Consider the following 22269-nt stretch of genomic DNA (forward strand, 5'->3'; position numbering starts at 1 on the left):
CCACAGTGCATATATTGGTATGCTTAATGGTGATTCACAGTTTTCTCACGCTTTGTTCATGTTTCTTCATTCTTTCCTCTTTCTGCTCCTGAGACTGAATGATTTCATTTTTCTTATCTTCAATTTCACCAATTCTTTCTTCTATGAGCTCCAACCTCTTTTGAACCCCTCCAGGATTTTTAATTTCAGTCACTGTGATCTTCAACTCTGGTTGTTTCTTTTTCAAAGTTTCCGTCTCTCTATTGAGATCCTCTTTGTGTTCATCTGTCATTTTTCCAATTTCCTTTTGTTTTGTCCATGCTTTCTCTTAGCTTTTAATAGTTAAAAATCTTTGTTATGATCCAGGTCTGATCCTCCTCATTGATGGTTTCTAATGTTTTTATATTCTCCTTTGCTGGGGCCATAATTTCCTGTTTCTTTGTATGTTTTGTAACCTTTTGTTGAAACCTGGACATTTTGATATTTTAGTATGTTATCCTTGAAATTTAGACTTTGCAGTATTTGTTCCTTAAGGATGTATCTAACTGACATTATGACTGAGTTTTTCTTGAGTTTCAGGAGCTAATAAATAAAGAAGAAAGAGAACAGCTTTCCCAGTCTTTGCAGAGTGACTTATGGGAGTGCTCTCCTTCAGACTTTATCCAAACAATGGGTTGTATGAGATTAGTTCCAGGCCAAAGTATGAGGGTCTTCCTGATCCTTTCTGCACATGCATCTTGTCTGGGGCATGCATCTGTAGCCCTAGTTATTTCCCCTTTTACATGGTTACAAATGTCCACTCTTCCCTAGGAAACAGTTTCCTCATGGTCCCAGGCACTATTCTGGAGCCAGCAATCCCATGTTCCAAGCAGCATGACTTGACTGCTCTCCCAGAGCACTCTGCAGGAGAGCTTTCTGAGCTGCCTTCAACATGCAGAGCAAGTTCTGGGAGGGCAAGTCCTTCAGGCCTTCAGATAGATTGGGTCAGACATGCAAGCTCCCAATAGTCCACAAGGGTCAGTCTGCTCCCTCTGGAACCAGGACCAGGGATCCACACTGGGAGGGCAGGCAAGCTCCACATCAAACCAGGGAGGGGTTGTGGATGGGCCAACTGGGGCATCATGAGATACTGATGCTTTACAGAAGCCTTTTTCTTAATTTGGTTCTCTCTTTCTTACTGCAGTTCTTTAACGATTTCCTTGAGCTCTGAAAAAGAGGCTTCTGCCATTTCTTTCTGGTTGTTCTAAGCTTCTGTGGGAGGATGGAGCTCTGAAGCATCTATTCTACCATCTTGAATCAAATGCTCAGAAGGAAATAATTTTAACTGAGTAAACATAAAAATGCAAAATTTGTGGGATGATAGTAAAGTAGGCTTTATGGAGCAATTTAAGCCCTAAATGTCTACGTTGGACAAAAAAATAAAGTTTTCATATGAATTACCTCAGATTTTACATTAAGAAACAAACAAAAAAAGAGCAAATGAATCTCAAATTTAGTAGAAGAAAGAAAATAATAAAGGCCAAAGCAGAAAATAATGAAATAGAAAACAGTAAAACAATAGAGAAAACCACTGAAACCAAAATTTTTCTTTGAAAACAATTACCATAATTTATAAACTTCTGGCCAGATTGGTCAGGAGAAAAAAAAGAGAAGACAATAATAACCAATATCAGGGATGAGAGAGGTGACATCACTTTTCACCTTGTATATTACTTTAATATCTTCATTTAATTTTTCTTTTATTTGTCAACTCTGTCCTCCAAGCCTTTAAGGCTGTTCTCAGCAGTCTATCTCCTTTGAGCCTTTCTTTCTGTTATTTTTTCTTCCATTTTTAAAATCTGATTTTTACAAATTCAGATTTCATTTATTTTCATTGCCATCTCATTTTCTGCCTTGAACTATTGTTTTTGTGCTTCGATAACCTGTTTTCTACAGGCAATTACCCAATTTTTTTTTCATAGTAAATCATGCGGAAAAGTTTAGCCACAATTATCATCTGTTCCATGGTAACCTTTTAAAGGAAATTGTTCTTTTCTATCATTAATTTCTTGTCCCTTTCTTGTCCCTTACATTTTCTCATTTTCTACATTTTTAGATCCTGTCCTTAAGACATTCAAACTTTTAACTTATCTGTTTCTCAACTCTTAATGAGGTGATTTCTTACCAAGATAGCTATTTGCAGAAGACTTAAGTAGGTGAGGGGCCAAGGCTGGCAGGAATTCTCTTTAAGACACAGGATTACACGTGAATGAGTTCTTATACTTTATTTTTTTTTCTCAATGAAGAGACTGGCAGTATTAGGGATGCTCAAACTGTTATCTGTCTCCTTTGCACTCTCTTCCTGCCAGATGACTTCCTGTAAATATGGCTGCAGATCTGTTTCCTCCTGTGGTACCTCCTTCCCTGCTTTTCAAGATTTTGGTGAAAAACCTGGTTCTTAAAAGCTTCCACTATCAGTCCACACAAACATTCCCATTGATGTAAATAAGGAAAGTTTTCTATTTTTTCCATAGAGTACCACTTTCTTTTGAAAAACTGGCTGTGTAGGCTTTGTCTAAATCTTATAGCTATGAGCATCCTACTTCAGCATGCCCTCTAACCTGGATCTGACCTTTACTGTTCTTGGTAACTCTTCCTCTTAGTTTGTGGTTTGGAGTCACATAATCTCCTAATTTTATTGAAAACTTAGTTTGGTTTTCTGTTTTATGTTCTCTTTATTGCTTTGTGGTAATTTTCAGGAGGGGAAATTCAGTTTTAAAATTGGATGTTTCTCCTATTTTGAACTATACTTTCTAAAAAGAAGCCTATGAAGCACATCAATATTATAGGAATAACATGGTTTGTATATTTGGGAAGTATTATTATGGCTATAATCATTAATTTAGAGATGTGAAAACCTTAAAAGTTAATTCGCATTCCAAAGAATTTTGGGGGACACATTGATAAAATAATACATTAGTCAATACAATGAATATAAATAGTCCTGAAAGTTAATACTGTATTATCATTTGTTACAATGCATAGTGTTAAATTGACATATTTATCATCTTATCAGAAACTGAACATATGGAAAATACCTACAACACCAGATCTATTTTACTGTGCACATCATCAGGCTATCTTGACTAAACACAATCCAAAGAGAAGAGAAATAAAAGTTATATAGTACAATTAGAAAATGTATAAATCTTTGATGCCTAGATATACTCTAGAGAATAAATGAGAATTTTATAAATAAAATTTTTACCAGGTATAAGCTTGTTTTGCCATTCCCTCCTTTGTGAGATCAGGGTAAATACAGGGGTCTCCTAGCTTGGTGAGAAAAAGCAGAGAATGGATATTAGCTTTTGGAATTATAACTTTTCCTATTTCAGTCTCAGTTCAAATCATCAATCCAAGCATACATGCCTGTGAGCTTTGGGAAATCCATTATCATACTTCTTTTAATCATTTAAATATACTGGTAGTTTTCCCATCTCAGTTCTAATTCAAAGAATGCTTTCAACTTCAAATGCTTTCTAAGATTGTTTTTTAAATAAAGAAAAAATTTTTCGTAAAATGTTCGTGGTTTTATAGTTAAGAATAGTTTTCTAAACTTTTATTAACAGAAATTATTTGGGAATATTAGAATGTTATGTCAATTTTCTAATTATCACTGTAGTCCCTCTGATACTTAGCTAATGTGCTTGATTATAGTATTTGTGTTCTTCCAGTATAAATCCCCAAGGATAATTTTTATATTATTTTATTTTTGAACAAATAATGCAGGTGCAAGGTAAATATTCAAAAGAAAAAACAAGAATTCAGTTCAACTTGACCTCCCAGCCATCTTGTCTCCCTACCTAGAGACAACTCATTATTTTCAATTTCTCACAGAGCTTCCAGAGGTGATTTGTTCATAAAAACTACACATACACACAGGCACACACACACTTCCTTTTTAGCCCAAATGGCAGCAATCTATATGTAATTTTCTGTGCCTTCCATCTATTATTTAACAATATATCCTGACAATTATTTTTTTTCAAAACAAATGGAAATCCCTTATTCAGTCCAACAGCTGCAAAGTATTGTACTATATGGTGTGTCATAACTCATATAATTAGTCCTTTCTTGTTCATTTAAGTTATTTCTAATTATTTGCTAGTAATATCATTGTTGACAGTAATATTCTTGTACATTTCACACATATGTGAGTATATTTGTAAGATAAATCCCTAGAAGTAAAATGCTGGGTCAAGGGGTGTATGCATTTTATTTTATTTTTTTATTATTTTTTTTTTAATCTTCATTTTATTGAGATATATTCACATACCACGCAGTCATACAAAATAAATCGTACTTTCGATTGTTTACATTACCATTACATAGTGGTACATTCATCACCCAAATCAATCCCTGGCACCTTCATTAGCACACACACAAAAATAACAAGAATAATAATTAGAGTGAAAAAGAGCAATTGAAGTAAAAAAGAACACTGGGTACCTTTGTCTGTTTGTTTCCTTCCCCTATTTTTCTACTCATCCATCCATAAACTAGACAAAGTGGAGTGTGGTCCTTATGGCTTTCCCAATCCCATTGTCACCCCTGATAAGCTACATTTTTATACAACTGTCTTCGAGATTCATGGGTTCTGGGTTGTAGTTTGATAGTTTCAGGTATCCACCACCAGCTACCCCAATTCTTTAGAACCTAAAAAGGGTTGTCTAAAGTGTGCATAAGAGTGCCCACCAGAGTGACCTCTCGGCTCCTTTTGGAATCTCTCTGCCACTGAAGCTTATTTCATTTCCTTTCACATCCCCCTTTTGGTCAAGAAGATGTTCTCCGTCCCATGATGCCAGGTCTACATTCCTCCCCGGGAGTCGTATTCCACGTTGCCAGGGAGATTCACTCCCCTGGGTGTCTGATCCCACGTCGCGGGGAGGGCAGTGATTTCACCCTTCAAGTTGGCTTAGCCAGAGAGACAGGGCCACATCTGAGCAACAAAGAGGCATTCGGGAGGAGGCTCTTAGGCACAACCATAGGGAGGCCTAGCCTCTCCTTTGCAGCAACCGTCTTCCCAAGGGTAAAACCTGTGGTAGAGGGCTCAACCCATCAAACCACCAGTCCCCTATGTCTGTGGTCATGTTAGCAGCCATGGAGGTGGGGTAGGCAAATACCCCTGCATTCTCCACAGGCTCCTCAAGGGAGCACTACATCCTTTTTTTTTTTTTCCCTTGTTTTTCTTTTTTTTTTTTTCCCTTCTTTTTTAAATCAACTGTATGAAAAAAAAGTTAAAAAGAAAACAAACATACAATAAAAGAACATTTCAAAGAGACCATAACAAGGGAGTAAGAAAAAGACAACTAACCTAAGATGACTGCTTAACTTCCAAAATGTTCCTACTTTACCCCAAGAAAGTTACCTAATATAGCAACATTTCTGTGAACTTGCTCCTACTATATCCATCACAAATTAACAGACCATAGTCATTCCTAGGCATCCCCAGAACGTTAAATAGCTTATCTGTTCTTCTTGGATTATTGTTCCCCCTTCCTTAATTGCTCTCTATTGCTAGTTCCCCTACATTCTACATTATAAACCATTTGTTTTACATTTTTCAAAGTTCACATTAGTGGTAGCATATAATATTTCTCTTTTTGTGCCTGGCTTATTTCGCTCAGCATTATGTCTTCAAGGTTCATCCATGTTGTCATATGTTTCACGAGATCGTTCCTTCTTACTGCCGCGTAGTATTCCATCGTGTGTATATACCACATTTTATTTATCCACTCATCTGTTGAAGGACATTTGGGTTGTTTCCATCTCTTGGCAATTGTGAATAATGCTGCTATGAACATTGGCGTGCAGATATCTGTTCGTGTCACTGCTTTCCGATCTTCCGGGTATATACCGAGAAGTGCAATCGCTGGATCGAATGGTAACTCTATATCTAGTTTTCTAAGGAACTGCCAGACTGACTTCCAGAGTGGCTGAACCATTATACAGTCCCACCAACAATGAATAAGAGTTCCAATTTCTCCACATCCCCTCCAGCATTTGTAGTTTCCTGTTTGTTTAATGGCAGCCATTCTAACCGGTGTTAGATGGTATCTCATTGTGGTCTTAATTTGCATCTCTCTAATAGCTAGTGAAGCTGAACATTTTTTCATGTGTTTCTTGGCCATTTGTATTTCCTCTTCAGAGAACTGTCTTTTCATATCTTTTGCCCATTTTATAATTGGGCTGTCTGTACTATTGTCATTGAATTGTAGGATTTCTTTATATATGCAAGATATCAGTCTATTGTCAGATACATGGTTTCCAAAAATTTTTTCCCATTGAGTTGGCTGCCTCTTTACCTTTTTGAGAAATTCCTTTGAGGTGCAGAAACTTCTAAGCTTGAGGAGTTCCCATTTATCTATTTTCTCTTTTGTTGCTTGTGCTTTGGGCGTAAAGTCTAGGAAGTGGCCGCCTAATACAAAGTCTTGAAGATGTTTTCCTACATTATCTTCTAGGAGTTTTATGGTACTTTCTTTTATATTGAGATCTTTGGTCCATTTTGAGTTAATTTTTGTGTAGGGGGTGAGGTAGGGGTCCTCTTTCATTCTTTTGGATATGGATATCCAACTCTCCCAGCCCCATTTGTTGAAAAGACCATTATGGCTCAGTTCAGTGACTTTGGGGGCCTTATCAAAGATCAGTCGGCCATAGATCTGAGGGTCTGTCTCCGAATTCTCAATTCGATTCCATTGATCTATATGTGTATCTTTGTGCCAGTACCATGCTGTTTTGGCAACTGTGGCTTTATAATAAGCTTCAAAGTCAGGGAGTGTAAGTCCTCCCACTTCGTTTTTCTTTTTTAGAGTGTCTTTAGCAATTCGAGGCATCTTCCCTTTCCAAATAAATTTGATAACTAGCTTTTCCAAGTCTGCAAAGTAGGTTGTTGGAATTTTGATTGGGATTGCATTGAATCTGTAGATGAGTTTGGGTAGAATTGACATCTTAATGACATTTAGCTTTCCTATCCATGAACATGGAATATTTTTCCATCTTTTAAGGTCCCCTTCTATTTCTTTTAGTAGAGTTATGTAGTTTTCTTTGTATAGGTCTTTTACATCTTTGGTTAAGTTGATTCCTAGGTACTTGATTTTTTTAGTTACTATTGAAAATGGTATCTTTTTCTTGAGTGTCTCTTCAGTTTGTTCATTTCTAGCATATAGAAACATTACTGACTTATGTGCATTAACCTTGTATCCCGCTACTTTGCTAAATTTGTTTATTAGCTCTAGTAGCTGCATTGTCGATTTCTCAGGGTTTTCTAGATATAAGATCATATCATCTGCAAACAATGACAGTTTTACTTCTTCTTTTCCAATTTGGATGCCTTTTATTTCTTTATCTTGCCGGATTGCCCTGGCTAGCACTTCCAGCACAATGTTGAATAACAGTGGTGACAGCGGGCATCCTTGTCTTGTTCCTGATCTTAGAGGGAAGGCTTTCAGTCTCTCACCATTGAGTACTATGCTGGCTGTGGGTTTTTCATATATGCTCTTTATCATGTTGAGGAAATTTCCTTCAATTCCTACCTTTTGAAGTGTTTTTATCAAAAACGGATGTTGGATTTTGTCAAATGCTTTTTCAGCATCTATTGAGATGATCAATTGATTTTTCCCTTTTGACTTGTTAATGTGTTGTAATACATTGATTGATTTTCTTATGTTGAACCATCCTTGCATGCCTGGAATAAACCCCACTTGGTCATGGTGTATGATTTTTTTAATGTGTCTTTGGATTCGATTTGCAAGTATTTTGTTGAGGATTTTTGCATCTATATTCATTAGGGAGATTGGCCGGTAGTTTTCCTTTTCTGTAGCATCTTTGCCTGGTTTTGCTATTAGATTGATGTTAGCTTCATAGAATGAGTTAGGTAGTGTTCCATTTTCTTCAATGTTTTGAAAGAGTTTGAGTAAGATTGGTGTCAGTTCTTTCTGGAAAGTTTGGTAGAATTCCCCTGTGAAGCCATCTGGCCCCGGGCATTTATTTGTGGGAAGATTTTTGATGACTGATTGGATCTCTTTGCTTGTGATGGGTTGGTTGAGGTCTTCTATTTCTTCTCTGGTCAGTCTAGGTTGTTCATATGTTTCCAGGAAATTGTCCATTTCCTCTACATTATCCAGTTTGTTGCCATACAGTTGTTCATAGTATCCTCTTATAATTTTTTTAATTTCTTCAGTATCTGCAGTTATGTCACCTTTTTCATTCATTATTTTGTTTATATGGGTCTTCTCTCTTTTTGATTTTGTCAGTCTAGCTAGGGGCTTGTCAATCTTGTTGATCTTCTCAAAGAACCAACTTTTGGTGATATTTATCCTCTCTATTGTTTTTTTGTTCTCTATGTCATTTATTTCTGCTTTAATCCTTGTTATTTCTTTTCTTGTACTTAGTTTAGGATTGGTTTGCTGTTCATTTTCTAGCTTCTTCAGTTGATCCATTAGTTCTTTGATTTTGGCTCTTTCTTCCTTTTTAATATATGCATTTAGTGCTATAAATTTCCCCCTCAGCACTGCTTTTGCTGCATCCCATAGGTTTTGGTATGTTGTGTTCTCATTTTCATTCGTCTCTGTATATTTAGCAATTTCTCTTGCTATTTCTTCTTTAACCCACTGATTGTTTAGGAGTGTGTTGTTTAACCTCCAAGTGTTTGTGAATTTTCTAAGTCTCTGATGGTTATTGACTTCTAATTGTATTCCATTGTTGTCAGAGAATGTGCTTTGAATAATTTCGATTTTTTAAATTTATTAAGGCTTGTTTTATGTCCCAGCATATGATCTATTCTGGAGAAAGTTCCATGAGCACTAGAAAAGTATGTGTATCCTGGTGATTTGGGATGTAATGTCCTGTATATGACTGTTAAATCTAATTCATTTATCAGATTGTTTAGGTTTTCAATGTCCTTATTGGTCTTCTGTCTGGTTGATCTATCTATAGGAGAGACTTCAACACAAGTCTCCCACAATTATTGTGGAAACATGAATTGCTTCCTTTAGTTTTGCCAGTGTTTCTCTCATGTATTTTGTGGCACCTTGATTGGGTGCATAGACATTTACGACTGTTATTTCTTCTTGCTGAATTGCCCCTTTTATTAGTATGTAGTGGCCTTCTTTGTCTCTCAAAACATCCCTGCATTTGAAGTCTATTTTATCTGAGATTAATATTGCTACACCTGCTTTCTTTTGGCTGTAGCTTGCATGAAATATTTTTTCCATCCTTTCACTTTCAGTTTCTTTGTGTCCCTGTGTCTAAGATGAGTCTCTTGTATGCAACATATTGATGGTTCATTTTTTTTGATCCATTCTGCGAATCTATATCTTTTAATTGGGGAGTTTAATCCATTTACATTCAACGTTATAACCGTGAAGGCATTTCTTGAATCAGCCATCTTATCCTTTGGTTTATGTTTGTCATATTTTTCCCCTCTGTCTATTAAAATCCTTTATTGTACCCATACCGAATCTCTTTAGTACTGAACCTTTCTCCAAGTCTCTCTGTCCTTTCTTTGTTTCTCTGTCTGTAGGGCTCCCTTTAGTATCTCCAGTAGGGCAGGTCTCTTGTTAGCAAATTCTCTCAGCATTTGTTTGTCTGTGAAAAATTTAAGCTCTCCCTCAAATTTGAAGGAGAGCTTTGCTGGATAAAGTATTCTTGGCTGGAAATTTTTCTCACTCAGAATTTTAAATATATCGTGCCACTGCCTTCTCGCCTCTATGGTGGCTGCTGAGTAGTCACTACTTAGTCTTATGCTGTTTCCTTTGTATGTGGTGAATTGCTTTTCTCTTGCTGCTTTCAGAACTTGCTCCTTCTCTTCTGTGTTTGACAGTGTGATCAGTATATGTCTCGGAGTGGGTTTATTTGGATTGATTCTATTTGGGGTTCGCTGAGCATTTATGATTTGTGTATTTATGTTGTTTAGAAGATTTGGGAAGTTTTCCCCAACAATTTCTTTGAATACTCTTCCTAGACCTTTACCCTTTTCTTCCCCTTCTGGGACACCAATGAGTCTTATATTTGGACGTTTCATATTATCTATCATATCCCTGAGGTCCATTTCGATTTTTCAATTTTTTTCCCCATTCTTTCTTTTATGCTTTCATTTTCCATTCTGTCATCTTCCAGGTCACTGATTCATTGTTCAACTTCCTCTAGTCTTGTACTATGAGTGTCCAGAATCTTTTTAATTTGGTCAACAGTTTCTTTAATTTCCATAAGATCATCCATTTTTTTATTTAGTCTTGCAATGTCTTCTTTATGCTCTTCTAGGATCTTCTTGATTTCCTTTGTCTCCCGTACTATGGTCTCATTGTTCATCTTTAGTTCTTTGAGTAGTTGCTCTAGGTGCTGTGTCTCTTCTGGTCTTTTGATTTGGGTGCTTGGGCTTGGGTTATCCATATCGTCTGGTTTTTTCATATGCTTTATAATTTTCTGTTGTTTTTGGCCTTGTGGCATTTGCTGAACTTGATAGGGTTCTTTTAGAATTTGTAGACCAATTGAAGTCCTTATCTCTAATTTATCAGATCTACAGCTTCGTGGAGTACACTTTCTCTAACTAACCAGCAGGTGGCGTCCACGAGCCACGTGTTCTCCACAAGCCAGTTCTCCCCTGCTTAGCCTTTTTGGTGAGTGGGGGAGTGAGTCTTGTGGGGTCCAATTGGTGTACCAAGCTTGCGTGTGTAGTTGGTGTTGCCTGCCCTGTATATGGGGCGTGTTTCTGGGCAGTCAGGGAGTGGGGGGTGGCTCTAACAATCAAATCTCCCTGGTGATCCTAGAGTTTTAAGGCTGCTGCAATAGTCTAATCCTTCAGTTCAGTCCTGCCACAGTTTGTCTCTGCCACTGACCCACAAGTCCTTGGTATTGGCGTATGGCTCCTGAGACTTGCAAGTGGGCCCCTCTTCCAGGCCGTGCACCCCCTGGTCCTCTGTTGAGGGATGACTGTGCTATGTCACAGGTGAGTGATGTTCCCCCAGGGCAGTTCTGGGCTGCTGGGCTGTGTGGGGAGGCTCCCAGTCTGCTGAAATGATGGTTGATTGTGGCTTTGTTAATTCACACTGCTCTACCTTCCCAACTCTGGGACAATCAGCTGAGGTTGCAGGGAAGGCTAATGTCCACGCCCAGTTTTGTGGTGTGTGCCTGTTAATTGAAGCACTTCCGTCACACTGGGTTGTCTGGGGCAGCTCTGGGCTATGGGGCTGGCGATGGGCAGGAGTGTTTCCTGTCCACCAGGATGATGGCTGTGAGCGGACACCCCCCTTTTCTTGGGAAGTTGTGGTGTTTAGTGAATTTTCTCAGCCACTGGATTATTGAGTTTTGTCTCAGAGCTCTCCTAGTTCTGGTCTTGACTTGACCTGCCCAAATTGCAGGTGTTTGAAGCTTTCTATATTGGGCTTCTTAGAGTAATTGTTTTAGAAAAAGAAAAAAGGATTAAAAAAAAATAAAATAAAATAAAAGGGCCCTCCTCAGAGATCTAATGCGTTATTGAAATGCTAAGAGACAAAGCAACCAGGGCCATTAAGGAAAGGTCCACAGGGCAGAGAGATCAGCTTTTCTTCGGGATTTGCATATGCACCTCAGGGCCTGGGCTCCGGCCTGAGCTCTGCCCTTCCCCCTTCTATGTTCACCAGAACTCCAAAAATTCTGCGTTTTTATTTTGGAGTTTTGGTGTTGTTTTTTTTCTACGCCTGTCTCCTCTCTGCTGGGCTGGCTGCTCTCAGATTCTCTGGTGTCTGGTCTCCATCTATCTATGGTTGGAGTTTGGATCAGCAGAATGAGTTTCCGATAAGGGCTGCCACTGCAGTTCTCCCTTCTCCTTCCCGGAGCTGACAGCCCCTCCTCCCACGGGACTGAGCCTGGCAGGGAGGGGCGCGGGTCCCCTGGCTGCAAAAACTTACAGATTTCGCTGATCTCAGCAGTTCCACGTTTTCATGAGTGTTGTATGAAGTATGCCCAAAGTCAGATTGCTCTGTGGTGTCCAGTCCACGCAGTTCCTGGCTTTCTACCTACTTTCCTGGAGGAGTAACTAAAACATACAGCTCACCAGTCTGCCATCTTGCCCCGCTTCCGCATTTTATATTTTGATAGGTATTGTGAACTGGTTTCCATGGAGCAATAGAGGATTCATCAAATTTCCTTCCCAAGATTAGTGTATGAAAGTGCTTGTTTACCCAAACTCTCAGTGATGTGTTCTCAACCACATCAGTGAAAAAAGTACCTCATTTTAGTTTTAATTTGAATTTCTTTTTCCCTTTATATATGTATTATATAATTATAGTTTCATTTTTAAATCCTCCACTCACATCTGCCCTCCCCACCTCAACCATAACCTGTGAGACAATTTTTATGTCCTTTATTATTTTTCTTCATCCTATTATCTTATACAGAAATTTATATAGCTGAATATACCTGAACAAGTACCAGTGTGTGTATGTGCATATATATATATATATATATATATATAAATACATATATATGCTTTTTTGTAATTTTTGTTTTAAAAAATAGAAATATTTTAAATTTATGTGTGTTTGGCTTTTCTCATTCAATCCTAACTCAAAGCAATTCTTCTAAGATAATTGGCCTAGCTATAATTTATGTTTTTCACTGGCCATACAATGTAAGATACAATGTATTAAATAATTTCTCCATTGTTGAACAATTATTTCATTTCAGTTTTTTTACCTTTATAAACAATAATGCCACAAACATGCTAGCCCATCTAACTTTATATATTAAAACATTGTTTTAATTTAAATTTTTATTTATTGCAACTTTGTAAATTTTAATGCTATTGTATTGGGATCTATGCTTTAATTCTTTATTTTGTTTTACTTATCTATTCCTTTTCCTATACTGCATTTATTTTATTTCAAAGATTTTAGAATATATTCTAATACTTGATAGGACAAATTCCTCATCATGTTCTTTTTCATGTGTTGGTTAGCACTTCTTAGGCATGTATTATTTCCCATATATTTTATTATAATAGTATCTAGTTACAAAAAAATTCTGATTGGGAGTCTATGAAGAATTACCTTAAATATTTACTGATTTTGGGAGAGTTAAAATTTTTGATATTGTGTCTTTCCATCAAAAATTGAATTATGAAATCCTATTTGTTTAAATTTTGTTTACCGTACTTCAAAACATATCATAGATGTAGTCATAAATGTCCTACTCATTACAATCAATTTCATATTATGGTATTATTGTGGATGCTTTATTTTATTTATATTTGTGTTAGTTGAGAGAATAGAAAATAAATAATGTTTTTTGTTTATCTTATAACCAGCCACTTTACTGTATTTTTTTATTAATGCTAAAAACTCCACAAAATTGTTTCACTTTTCAGTGAAATGTCAGTGGATGTCATAAATACAGGGATTTATTTCTTATGCTCTTCATTATATTTTATTTTCTTATTGTACTCACTAGATATTTGCCATATTAAAATACTGATGATAATAGAAATCTGTCTACTTCCTGATATTAATAAAATTTTTTTTAGTTTTTCACTATTTAGAATAATATTTGTTATTTCTTAATGTTAAGTATATCAGATCCTTTCTAATCCTATTTTACTAAGAGTTTTATTTGGAATGTAGATCAGATGACACCGCAGCCCCTGTCATCATCATGTTGCAGCCTTGCAGAGGACCCAGCTGAGCTCAGCGTGGACTCCTGACCCACAGAAACTATGAGATAATAAACGTATGTTTTTTTAAGCTAGGTAGTTTGTGGAATAGTGTTACGTGACACTACATAACTAATATAATCATCATTTTACAGTTTTTATTTCATTGTGATTAACAGATGTTGACTGCCTTATCTACCTATGGGAATTTACTGGTGTTTTTTACATACCTTGATAAATGGACAGAACAAAAACAATTACTTCTTTTAATTATCTATGAACATTTTATAAGACTGTTTTTAAGAGTGTTTAGTATATATCAGTTAGATTTACTATGTTGATTATATTATTAATGTTTCCTCTACATTTGCATATCTTTTTGTCCACTTAGTTTATTGGATTGAAGGAGGTAAACTGAAATCTGCTACTCTTTATGGGTTTCCATTTCTTGTTGTTTTTTGATTTATGAATTTTCATGAATTGTTATTTGGTGCATAGATATTTATAATTGAGAATCTTTATTTTGGTTTACACTTTGTTATTATATCATTTTCTTTTTTTAGTTTAATGTTATTTGCCTGATTTCTCAAATTTGTTGTAAATTTTGAATGTGATTCTTGCCTTTTTAAAATTCTTAAGATATTCACTCATATTTTTATTTTAATATCAGTTAAGTGTGTGCATGTACCTATATGTATGCATATGTATTTGCATATATGTATATGTGTATGTGTATATACATCTTTTAGTTTTTCAATGAATATTTCTTTCAACAGAAGGATTTTAGCTCATTTACAGTTCATTGGCATGTTAAGTAGGTTTGAGCTCAGAACTGTGAACATATTTTCTTATATGCTTATTTTTATATCACATGAAGATAGCCTATTACTATATGGCTTTAATTTCTTATGTATTCTTTGTGTATTTTTATTCTTTAAAGGATAACTTAGAATTTATATTTTTTATGATTCTGCTATTCACCTCCTAGCCTAATCCTCTCATGATGAAAAGAGGATTATACAATTCAAGGAATTGCTAAAATATTTTTAAGTAGAAATTACTAATGATAATACATACTTTGGAATATGCAAATATAAATATAAACACTTTCCTTTTCATGACATTCAGATAATTCCATTTATGGAAACAGTACATAATTGCCATTTCAGAAAACCAAATCATCCCCTCTAAATAATTTTCAATATGCAATGAACATATATTTTGCTTTTTTCCAACTCTATGCTTATCCAATTGTTCTGAATTTTCCAGAACAAGGTCATATCTCTTTATCTCCTGGAAGTTTTCCACTACTGTCCTAATTAGGCCTCAAAAATAGTCTTAATTTCTTAATCTACATCAGTATATTTCACATGGGGTATATTTATTCCTTTATTCTTTTCTTGATTAAACAAATATTTTTCAACCTTTACTCCATGCTAGCAATTGTACTAAGACCTGAAAATGACAAGTTTAAAAGTTACATGGTTTGAAGAGCACATATCAAGTAATTGTTTTTTTTTACCCTTTTTTATTGTGAAATATGACATATATACAGAAAAGTGATAACTTTCAAAGTACAATTTAACAAGTAACCATAGAGCAAATTTCAAAGAATGTTATGGGTTACAGTTCCACCATTTCAGTTGTTTCCTTCTATCTGTTCTCATACCATAGAAATTAAAAAGTATGCATAGATTGAGTATCCATAATCCTTTGTTAAATCATATCTTATCTGTTGCTAACCCTCCATCTCATTTGATCACTGCCTCAATCTTCAGGGATATCTGGGCAGTTGACCACCCTAACTTGTTCATATTGCAAAGGGGTGTTGACATTATGGTGAAGGGGGATGCATCTGTTTCATATTCTTGAAGAGGCTGTTGTCTCTGGGTTTTGGGATTTATTGGCATAGGAACTCTCTGGAGGATTTAAGTTTCTGAAAAATAAACTAGGTGAGTGAAACTTTATGTAGTATCAGATAGGGACCTAGGTATTCTTTAGTATTTTCAAGACTACTATTGATTTGGACTTGGCATACTGTGGCCATTTGGAATATCTAGCTGAAGCTTGTATAAGAGTAATCTCCAAAATAGCCTCTTGACTCCATTTGAAATCTCTTAGCCACTGAAATCTTATTTTGTTACCTTTCCTTTACCCATTTTGGTCAAAAAGGCACTCTCAATCCCTTGGTGCCATGACCAGGTTCATTCCTGGGAGTCACATCCCATGTTGCCAGGGAGACTCACTCCTCTGAGAGTCATGTCTCACATAGGAGGGAGGGTACTGAATTTATTTGCAGATTTGGGGTTAGAGAGAGAAAGGCTACATCTGAGCAACAAAAGAGGCTCTCTGGAGGTGACTCTTAGGCATAATTATAGGTAGACTTAGCCTCCCCTTTATAGCCGTAAGTTTGAAAAGAGCAAGCTTCAAGGTCAGGGGCTTGGCTTATTAAGTAGGGGATTCCTAATTTCACAAAATATATATTCTAACCTAGCTAAACAATCAATGTCTCACATTATCTTCACTTAGTTTTACAATCATCCCTCTCAATTTTAAAAAAAGTATGCCCAACACACCCCAAAGCTCTTATCCATGCCTACTTATTTATCCCTAGTATTAGTGTGGCACTAGTAAGGTATTCCTACTTAATATAGTCCATAGTATGCAATAGGTAGTTTTTCCCATATACCACTCTGTTGTATACTCTTTGTGTGATACCTTAGAAGTAGATCATGCAAGCACATGTTTATATTTGTAGGGCTAATCTGTGGTATACATGTCTTTTAACAACCCCTTTTTATCCTGTTCACTTTGATGCAGTACTGATAGTTATAATCCCATTAATGGATTATGATCACCCTGTCCATTCCCATACTTTTAAGTTCAATCTCATTAACAGGTCTGTACATAGTAGATAATCATTCTCCCTTCTCTAGCTTCTGTCAATCTCTAGGTCCCTATATTCTACATTAAAAGAAATGATTTTATATTATTCAGGGAGGTCATATTAGTGATAACATACAATAGCTCTCCTTCTGTGTCTGACTTATTGCATTCAGTATTGTGTCCTCAAGGTCATCCATGTTGTCATGTTTCATAACCTCATTCCTTCTTACTACTGCATAGTATTCTATTGTATGTATATACCACATTTTGTTTATCCACTCATCTATTGAAGGACACTTGTATTGTTTCCATCTGTTGGCAATTGTGAACAATGCCACTATGAACATTAGTGTGCAAATGTTTGCTTGTGTCACTGCTTTCAGATCTTCAGGGTATATACCAAGTAGTGGAATTGCTGAGTCATAGGGCAACTTGATTTTTAGTTTTCTGAGGAACTGCCAAACTGTCTTCCACAGTGGCTGTACCATTTTATACATCCCTGCCAGCAGTGGATAAGTTCCAATTTCTTCACATCCTCTCCAGCATTTGTAGTTTCCTGTTTGTTTAATGGCAGTCATTCTTATTGGTGTGAGATGATATTTCATTGTTTTTTACTTGCATTTCCCTAATAGTGAAGATGAACATTTTTCATGTGTTTTTAGCCATGTATATTTCCTCTTTGGAAAATTGTCTTTTCATAACTTTTCCACATTTTATAACTGGGCTGTTTGTACTATTGTCCTTGAGTTGCAGGATTTATTTATAATTACAAGCTCCTTTCAGATATATGGTTTGCAAACATTTTCTCCCATTGAGTTGGCTGCCTCTTAACCTTTTTGACAAAGTCCTTTGAGGAACAGAAGCTTTTGATTATGAGGAGTTCCAGGTTATCTATTTTTTTCTTTCATTGCTTGTGCTTTGGGTGTAAGGTTTAAGAAGCAACTTCCTATTACTAGATCTTAAGATGTTTCCCTATATTATCTTCCTGGAGTTTTATGGTACTGTCTTAGATGTTTAGATCTTTAATCCACTTTGCATTCATTTTTATATAGTGTGTGAGATAGGAATCCTCTTTCATTCTTTAGGATATGGATATCCAGTTCTCTGAGACCCATTTGTTGAAGAGACTGTTCTTCCCTAGTTCAGTGATTTGGGGGTCTCATCAAAAATCAGTTGGCCATAGATCTGAGGGTCTATTCCTACCTCTTGAGTCAGTATGTCTACCTTTATGCCAGTACCATGCTGTTTTGACTACTGTGGCTTTAAAGTCAGGAAGTGTAAGTCCTCCCACTTTGTTCTTCTTCTTTAGAACATTTTGGCTATTTGAGGCCCTCTTCCCCTCCAGATATATTTGATAACTAGCTTTTCCAAGTCTGCAAAGTAGGTTGTTGGAATTTTGGTTGGGTAGAATTAATATCTTAATGATGTTTAGCCTTCCTGTCCATTAACATGAAATATCTTTCCACTTATTTAAGTCCTCTCTAATTTATTTTAGTAAGATTTTATAATTTTCTGTGCAGAGGTCTTTTACATCTTTGGTTAAGTTCATTTCTAGGTACTTGAGTTTTTTAGTTGCTATTTTAAATGGAATCTTTTTCTTGATTGCCTCTTCAATTATGACATTACTAGTGTACAGGAACATTGCTGACCTTACATGCATTAATCTTGCATCCCGCCACTTTGCTGAATTTGTTTATTAGCTCAAGTGTCTCTGTCATTGATTTCTCAGGATTTTCCAAATATAAGATCATATCATCTGCAAACAATGACAGTTTTAATTCTTCCTTTCCAATTTGGATGCCTTTTATTTCTTTGTCTTACCAAATTGCTCTGGCTAGAACTTCTAGCACAAAATTGAATAATAGTAGTGACAGTGGGCATCCTTGTCTCATTCCCAATCTTAGGGGGAAGGCTTTCAGTCTCTCATCATTGAGTACTATGCTGGCTGTGGGGTTTTCATATATGCCCTTTATCATATTGAGGAAGTTTCCTCCAATTCCTACCTTTTGAAGTATTTTTATCAAAAAAGAATGCTGAACTTTGTTAAATGCTTTTTCAACATCAATCGAGATGATCATTTGATTTTTCCCTTTCAATTTGTTAATATGTTGTATTACATTGTTTGATTTTCTTATGTTGAACCACCCTCACATGCCTGGAATGAACCCCACTTGGTTGTGGTGTATGCTTCTTTTAATCCACCTTTGGATTCAATTTGCAAGTATTTTGTTGAGAATTTTTCATCTATATCCATGAGGGAGATTGGTCTGTAGATTTTCTTTCTTATAGTAACTTTCTGGTTTTGGTATTAGAGTAATGTTAGTTTCATAAAATAAATTAGGTAGTGCTCCTTTTTCTTCAACTTTTCGAAAGAATTTGAACAAGAATGGTATCAGTTCTTTTTGGAAAGTTTGGTAAAATTCCCGTGTGAAGCCCTCCGTCCCCGGGCTTTTATTTGTAGGAAGATTTTTGACAACTGATGGAATCTCTTTACTTGTGATTGGTTTGTTGAGGTCTTCTATTTCTTCTTGGATCAGTCTAGGTTGTTCATGTGTTTCTGGGAATCATCCATTTCCTCTACATTGTCCAGTTTGTTGATATACAGTTGGTCATAGTATTCTCTTATGATTTTTTAAATTTCTTTGGAATCCGTAGTAATGATCACCCTTTCAATTCTGATTTTATTTGGGCCTTCTCTGTTTTTGACTTTGTCAGTCTAGCTAAATGTTTGTCAATCTTGTTGATCTTCTCAAGGAACTAACTTTTGGTTTTATTTATTCTATGAGGTTCTCTGTTTTTTTGTTCTTCAGATCATTTATTTCTGCTTTAATCTTTGTTATTTCTTTTCTTCTACTTGATTTAGGATTAGTTTGCTGATGATTCTCTAGCCTTTTCAGTTAGGTCTTTAATTTTCACTCTTTCTTCCTTTTTGATGTATGCAAAGCTCTAAATTTCCCTCTCTGCCCTACTTTCACTGCATCCCAAAGATTTTGAAATGTTGTGTTTTCATTTTCATTCAACTCTTTGATATTTATCAATTTTGCTTGCAATTTCTTATTTGACCCACTGATTGGTTATGAGTATTTTTTAACTTCCATATATTTGTGAGAATTCTGGTTCTTTGGTGGCTATTTATTTCTAGTTACATTCCATTATGGTCAGAGAATGTGCTTTGAATAATTTCAAGCTTTTAAAATTTATTTAAACTTGTTTGTGATCTATCCTGGAGAACATTCCACGAGCACTAGAGAAGAATGTATATCCTGGTAATTTGGGATGTAATTACTTATATATGTCTGTTAAGTCTAATTCATTTATCACATTGTTTAATTTCTCAGTTTCCTTATTGGTCTTCTGTCTAGTTGTCCTATCTATAGAAGAGAGTGGTTTATTGAAGTCTACCACTATTATTTTAGAAATGTCTATTGTTCCCTTCAATTTTGCCAATGTTTGAGTCTCATGTACTTGGAGCTCCTTGATTGGTTGCATAAACATTTATGATTGTTATTTCTTCTTGGTGAATTGTTCCTTTTATTAGTATATAGTATCCTTCTTTGTCTCTTATGGCATCTTTGCATTTAAAGTCTATTTTGTCTGATATTAGTATTGCTACCCCTGCTTTCTTTTGGCTGCAGCTTGCATGGAATATTTTTTTCCATCCTTTCACTTTCAATCTCTTTGTGTTGCTGGGTTTGAGTCTGTTATAAATAGAATATTGATAGATCCTACTTTTTAATCCATTCTACCAGACTGTATCTTTTAATTGGGGAGTTTAATCAATTCACATTCAAAGTTATTACTGTGTAGGCAGTTCTTGAAATCAACCATCTTATCCTTTGGTTTTTATTTGTCAGATCTATTTTTCCCCTCTCCCTCCTTGTTTTCCTTTAAGTTACCCTTAATAATACTCTTCAGTTCTGTGCCCTTCTCCAGACCTCTCTCTCTCTTTTTTTTCTCAGCAGGAAGAACTCCCTTTAGTATTCTTGCAAGGAAGGCCTCTTGTTAATAAATTCTCTCAGCATTTGTTTGTTGGTGAAAATGTTAAACTCCCCCTCCCTTTTTTTTTTTTATTAAATTCAGTTTTATTGAAATACATTCACACACCATACAATCATCCATGGTATACAATCCACTGTCCACAGTATGGTAACATAGTTATGCGTTCATCACCACAATCTATCTCTGAACATTTTCCTTACATCAGAAAGAACCAGAACAAGAATAAAAAATAAAAGTGAAAAAAGAACACCCAAATCATCCCCCCACCCCACCCCATTTGTCCTTTAGTTTTTATCCCCATTTTTCTACTCATCCATACACTAGATCAAGGGGGTGTGATCCACAAGGTCTTCACAAAATCACACTGTCACCCCTTGTAATCTACATTATTATATAATTCTCTTCAGGATTCCAGACTGCTGGGTTGGAGTTTGGTAGTTTCAGGTATTTACTTCTAGCTACTCCAATACATTAAAACCTAAGAGGTGTTTTCTATATAGTGCATAAGAATGTCCACCAGAGTGACTCTCGACTCCATTTGAAATCTCTCAGCCACTGAAACTATTTCATTTCATTTTGCATCCCCCTTTTGGTCAAGAAGATACTCTCAGTCCCACGATGCCGTCTCCCTCACTTTTTAAAGAGAGCTTTTCTGGGTAAAGAATTCTTGGCTCCAATTTTTCTCCTTCAGGATCTTAAATATGTCCTACCACTGTCTTCTTGCCTCCATAGTACCCACTGAGTAGTCAGTACTCAGTTTTATGTGGTTTTCCTTGTATGTGGTGAATCTCTTTTCTCTTGCTGCTTTCAGGCCTTTCTCCTTCTCTTCAGCAGTTGACAATTGGATTAGTATATGTCTGAGTGGGTCTATTTGGATTTATTCTATTTGGAGGTCATTGGGTTTCTGTGATTTGTATATTTATGTCTTTTATAAGAGTTGGGAATTTTTCCCCAACCATGTCCTCAAATACTCTTCCTAGCCTTCTACTCTTCTTTTACTGGGATACCAGTAATTCTTATATTTGTGTGCTTCATGTCCATCATTTCCCTGAGATACATTTCAAAATTTTTTTTATTTCTTTCACCATTTGTTCTTTTGTGCATTCACATCCAATTGCTCTGTCCTCTACTTCACTTATTCTTTCTTCTGCCTCTTCAAATATGCTGTTGTGTATCTCTGTGTCTCTAGTGTATGTTTAATTTGATCTACAGTATCTTTTATTTCCATAAGGTCTGCTTTTTTTATATATATATTTGCTCTTTCAAATTCTTCTTTGTACTTTTCTAGAGTCTTCTTGATGTCCTTTACATCTTTAGCCAACCGATTGAAATATTTTGGAGATTTGTATACACTTCTTTGATTAATTGTTCCAAGTTCTGTGTCTCCTCCAGATTTTTACTTTAGTTGTCTGGCTTGTCCATATCTTCTTGGGTCTTCATGTGCTTTGTAAATTTCTGTTACTTCAGGGCATGTGTTTATCTTGATAAGGTTATTCTGCGTAATGCAGGATTATTTGAAAATTTATTTAGAATTTGGCAGAACCACATCTTGCTGGAGTGCACTTTCCTGTCTTCCTAGCAGATGGTGCTCCTGAGCTACCTCTTACCCTCAAGCTAAACACAATTGTGTTGTCCAAACACAATTATTAGTAGTGTTCCATTTTGTTCTCAAAAGTATTCCTATTTGGAAAAAAAAATTGCATAGTCACTCCATTGATACAGGTGAATTTTAAGTTAGGTAA

This window comes from Choloepus didactylus, chromosome 13 (assembly GCF_015220235.1).
Source record: "Choloepus didactylus isolate mChoDid1 chromosome 13, mChoDid1.pri, whole genome shotgun sequence".
Classification (NCBI taxonomy): domain Eukaryota; kingdom Metazoa; phylum Chordata; class Mammalia; order Pilosa; family Megalonychidae; genus Choloepus; species Choloepus didactylus.